This window comes from Suncus etruscus, chromosome 3 (genome assembly GCF_024139225.1).
Source record: "Suncus etruscus isolate mSunEtr1 chromosome 3, mSunEtr1.pri.cur, whole genome shotgun sequence".
In the NCBI taxonomy this organism is placed as follows: domain Eukaryota; kingdom Metazoa; phylum Chordata; class Mammalia; order Eulipotyphla; family Soricidae; genus Suncus; species Suncus etruscus.
Window position 1 is genome coordinate 34,433,735 of NC_064850.1, and position 6,000 is coordinate 34,439,734.

Consider the following 6,000-nt stretch of genomic DNA (forward strand, 5'->3'; position numbering starts at 1 on the left):
CCACTTGGCAGCCTGACTCTGTGTTTTGAACCTCCAGTTCAGCTTTAGAAAATTCATCTCCTTGGCTGTAGCCAAGAGTGGGTCACCTTCCAGGGCATGCGCCCGAGGCTTCCATGCCTGTCTCTTCCTCTCTGTTTTTTTCCACTTAAATTCAGTCTTTTCACCAGAATCACAAAAGCACCGGGCTTTGCTCGCTTGTCTTATTCCAGAGTTCTGACTGTTAGATTGATGCCTCACAGTTCTGTTCTTCACTGGAAAGCAAAACCCCAAAGGCTGTTTTCCTCCTGGAACTCTGAATGGGTCAAGCCCCTCTTCCAAAGAAACCAAAGCAGGGTGGTGCTTGATGCTGCATGTAGACTCGCTTTTTGCTGGGCTTTTTGGGAAGACACTTGTCTGTGATGCCTTGCAGGGAAGCCATCTGTTCTCTGCATCTTGCTTTCCTTTCTTACGTTTCTAAGATCCAGGTGTCCCCTGGGATCACAAAGTGGCAAGAAAACAAAACCCACTGCAGACTCTTAAATCTCAACCAGGTAGTAGGGGAGATTAACTTTTGTAACCTAAAGAAGAATTTGGTCACAAAGATGGTCATTTTGACCCCTCTTTGACAATGGCTATTTATTTGAATAGAACATTAAATAAATGTTCATTTTATTGACTAAGTCTACCTGACTGCTCATTGTGTGTGTGTGTGTGTGTGTGTGTGTGTTATTAGTCAAGCATTTAATGTGATCCGAGAACAAGAAGGACCAGTTAGCCTATATTTTCAACTTGAAACCCAAAAATCCAGGAATCTTGTGAGTATTGTTTTGGTTCTGGGCGGAAGGAACATTCTCAACCATGACATTTGACTTCTCTTGTCCAATAATTCATTTTGTTTGGCCTTCTGGGAGTGCAGTAAGTAAAGTTACATAACCTCCAGAGCTGTTAAGCTGCTGCTTGTGTGGGGGAGAGAAGTCTGGGGTGGGAGAGGGAAAGCCAAGTTAAAATGGGATCACTCACTGCCGTGAGTGGTGTAAACATAGCACTCGCAAAAATGATGAGGGAAGCCAGATTCAATAAAGGAGATAAAGCAGAAAAGCTCTGCCTGCTGACACTGATAGGAGGAGCAGAAAGCAGAAAGCCTGGAAGACCTTCTAAAATCTTTCCATCCACTCCTTTTCCTGGGGGACCCTTGGGGAAACCCCCTAGCACCAACTAGTCTCTTATGCCAGAGATAGAAGACAGAAGGACTTTGCCTTCTCTGAGCTCCCAGGGCTGGTAGGAGCTGAGAAATCCTTCTCCCACACTCCATTCTCCCTCACAGCCTCCCTCAGTAGCTTCCACTGTGGACTTATTTGCACTTTTCTGTGAAGGGGGCCACCTTGCAAGCTTGTCTGGGAAGGGAGTGGCATAGATTAGATAGTTCAATGCTCAGGCACAGCGGTGCTCAGAAAACTAAACTTTGGGTCTTGTGGATGCAAAATAAATGCTCCAGTCCTTCAAGCCTTCTTCCCTCAGGTGACGTTTTGGTTCTCAACGATTTCCTTTTTTTCAATTTTTTTATTTTTGAGTCACACCTAGCAGCACTCAGGGCTTACTCCTGGCTCTGAGCTCAGAAACTGCTCCTGGCAGGCATGGGGGTGGGAGGCATATGGGATGCCAGGATTTGAACCACCATCTGCCCTGGATAGGCTGAGTGCAAGGCAAACGTCCTACCACTGTGTTATCTCTCCGGCCCCCAACTATTTCCTTTGCAAGATCAGAAGTCCAACTGTCCATTAAACAGGGTGTTTGGTTTTGCAGGCTCCAAAGTTAGAGGTGTTAAGGTTGATATAAGTCTTTGCCTTGTACACCCTCTAAAGGGTAGAAAACCTCAGAAACCCATGGTCACAGACTGAACCCCCAGGAGTTCCATCCTGAACTTGCCACTGTTGTGGGGGAGAGAAGGATCTTGTCTCTGGGGAAGGGGGCTTGATCTCTGTATTTCTGGTGAAAACAAAGCAGGCCCCAGAATATCTAACTTAGTTCCCTAGAGGCCTTGAAATGAGCCTGGAGGCAGAAGAACACTGGTATGAAGCAAGGTTTGTCTTCCTAGAAGGTTGGTCTTACTGAATAGTTTTTTCAGGGGGATGTGATGTCAAAACACACCAAGTGGAATCTAAAATTGCTATTTTGTTTGTTTGATCACACCCAGCAACTCCCAGAAGTTACTCCTGACTCTACACTCAGAAATTGCTCCTGGCAGACTTGGGGGACCATATAAGATGCTAGGATTTGAACCACCATCCTGCATGTGAGGCAAATGCTTTACCTCCATGCTATGTCTCCAGCCCCACTATTTTATTTTTTAAGCCAAAAAATACAATTAAGCTTATGAACTTCCTTAGGACTCCTCTTAGGGTCACAGAAAAAGAATTCATTCTCTTCTGAACTGGGTATTTTCTTTCTGAGAACATGTATTCACTAATACAGGGAGAGGTGTGCAGTACTTGGGAGTGGGTGGGTGGATGGATGGATGATTGGGTGGGTAGGTGGGTGTTGAATAGATGGACTAATAAATAGATGCACAGGTGAACATCTGGATGGAGAGATGGATGGTTGAATGGATGATGGAAGAAAGGACTGAGAAATGGAATGAAGGATTAATAGATGTGGTTGTGTATAGATGGTAGGGAGAAAAAATGGACAGAAGGAAGAATGGATAAGTGGAAGAATAAATGGAATGGAGGAAAGATAAATAAGTGAATGTGTGGGTAGAAAAAAGGATGGATATAAGAATATATGCCCCAAATTCCAAATTTATGAATTACTGATGAATTTAGTCTGTTGTAACTTTCAGAATGAGTAAGGACTGTTGCCCTCAGCATGAATTGGTCCATAGGAGAATTAGTAAATATTAGCACCATAACTAAGCTCAAAGCGGGAAAGCCAGAGTCCCCACTACTATTACATGTTTACAAACAGGATGAGGGCAGCCTGTGGGCATGCAGGTGCATTTTCCTGGGGAATGCACTACCTGTTCTTTGCCACATGTCCTCTTCTCTGCCCTCCAGTGTACATGTTTACTGCTCTGTCCTCATGTCACCTTAGTCCCCTCAGTGCAGGATTCTAGCCTTCCTTGCCAGTTCTTTAATCTGGCCCTCTCTGAACTATCTCTCCATCAGAAAACTTCATTCTCAATGGCAGCCTGCTGTCCTGTGAAGAGAGTAAGAGCAAAGGCTTTGACTGAGGCGGTGATGGTCTAGACATTCCCCAGATGCTAGAGGGGCCCATAGACAAGATTCGAGAAGTTGATGTCACCATCTATGACTGGGCTCACAGATCTGTGAGATTAGGAAGATGAAATGGTCTTTAGGGCAGAGGCTTCAAAAATTAGATGATTTCACATAGCTGTATTACATGAAATCGTAGCATTTGCATGAATTGTTTGTATTGTATTTTTGGCTTGGGTGGTGGGGTCTTGAACCATCACACACTTAACAGATCTCAGAACTTAGTCCTGCCTCTGTGCTCAGAGATGACTCTTGGCAGTGTTCAGAGGACCCTTGTGCTGGGGATCAAACTAGGTCTGTAGTATTCCAAGTAAGTGAAGTGTCTTAACCCCTGTACTATGTCTCCAAACCTGGGTGACATTTTTATACTAAACCAAAGGGTCTGTAGCCAGATGTATATGAGCACTGCTGCAAAAGAGGGAGCACCCCTTGAACCCCACAAGAAACCATGTGTGAACAGCACAGCAAGCCCCAGTGAGCACTCCAAACAGAATGTGTGTGAGCACAGTCCAAGAATACAGCTCCTCCTTGAGCATGTGAGTGTACACCACAATCAAACAGCACAAGTCCTAGAGAGCATCACTGCTGAGTGTGGGACCTTCACAAACTGGTGCATAAAGTCCAGAAAGTCTCACAGTTTCATGTGCAAGCCCCATAGCCAGGTGTCTTTGAACTCCCATAACTGGTTGATCTCCAGCACCACATACCATCATCCCCTGAGCATCATCAGGAGTGACCCTTGAGGGCCCGGAGAGATAGCACAGCAGTGTTTGCCTTGCAAGCAGCCGATCCAGGACCAAAGGTGGTTGGTTCGAATCCCGGTGTCCCATATGGTCCCCTGTGCTTGCCAGGAGCTATTTCTGAGCAGACAGCCAGGAGTAACCCCTGAGCACCACCGGGTGTGGCCCAAAAAAAAAACAAAAAACAAAAAAACAAACAAACAAAAAAAGGAGTGACCCTTGAGCACAAAGCCAAGAGTAAGACTATATACTTACATCAAGTAGAATGCTAAATTCTTATTTCTATTGTTTGCAGGGCTCTCTCTAGTGGTACTCAGAGGGTCATTTGATATTGAGGATCAAACTTGAGGTCCTTCTGCACCCTATCCAAGTCATTTCAACTATCTCCAGCCACATACAGAGCTGATTTTAAGGAATTATTGTTGTAGGACCAGAGAGATAGCTCCAAGAACTGAGAGCAAGCTTGGGATGTGAAGATGGGGGAGGCCCCATTTGATTCCCAGAACCACATGGTCCCCCAAACAGATGGAAAATAAATGCAATGTGGGATCTTGAGTTAATCCATGTAACATGAAATATATCTATGGAGAAACTGGTTTAATCCAGTAGACATCATAGCCGAGTTAGTAGTATGATACCAACTTCAACTCCTTCATTTTGAGAATTGTTCTATAACCTTCTAAAAAGTAATATAAGATGTAAGCTTAGGTAAAATTTTGGTACAGGTGTATGAAACTTTTTGTCCTATTTTTACAACTCTAGTAGAAGTTTAAAATTATCTCCAAGGAAAAACTGAAAAGGAAACATCTAGAATTTCTCATGACTGCCCAGTCAGTCACACCCAGAGAGACATAGACATGCTGCTCTGGTTCTTTTCTCACATCCAAGCTGTGAGAATTTAGATCCCAGATCCCAGAAGCAGCATAAACTGCACACTGAAAGACAATGAGAACTTCCCTGCTGTAAGCTGAGTGAGAGAGAAGCTCTGTGAACAGGGTCCCACCACCTGGCATGCATAAATTCCCTGTGGGCCATTTCCCATAAAGAATGTTTCTCTGGGGAAACATTTAAACTGTATTACAAATTTATAGTCATTCAAACAGCATGATATTAGAATAAAGACAGACCCTCAGATCAGTGGAATAGACTATAGAGTATTCAGAGAATGTCCCCCAGACATACAATCAATTAATCTTTTATAAAGGGGCAAAACATGCAAAATGGAGCAAGGAAAACCTCTTCAACAAGTTGTGTTGGGACAACTGTTCAGCCACTTGCAATAAAATGAACTCAGATCTCCATCTAACACCCTCACAAAGTTAAAATGCAAATGGATTAAAGACCTTGATATCAGACCTGAAACCATAAGGTATATAGAATAACACGTTGGTAAAACACTCCAAGATATTAAAACTAAAGGCATCTTCAAGGAGGAAACAGCACTCTCCAAATAAGCTGAAGCAGAGATAAACAGATGGGACTATAATAAGTTGACAAGCTTCTGCACCTCAAAGGAAATAATGCCTAGGATACAAAAGCCACCCACAGAATGGGAGAAGCTATTCACTCAGTATCCATCAGATAAGGGGGTAATATCTAAGATATATTATGTACTGACAGGACTTTACAAGAAATAAAATCTAACCCCATCAAAAAAATGAGAAGAAATGAATAGACAATTTCTCAAAGAAGAAATACAAAAGGCCAAAAAGCACATGAAAAACATGTTCCAAATCACTAATCATCAGGAAGATGCAAATCAAAACAACAATGAGGTACTATCTCTCACCACAGAGACTGGCACACATCACAAAGAACAAGAACAATCAGTTCTGGAGGGGATATGGGGAGAAAGGAACTCTCATTCACTGCTGATGGGAATGGCATCTAGTCCAGCCCTTATGGAAAACAATATGGAGATTCCTCAAAAAACTGGAAATTAGGCCTGAGTGATAGCACAGCAGTAGGGTGTTTGCCTTGCATGCAGCTGACCCAGGACAGTCCTGGGT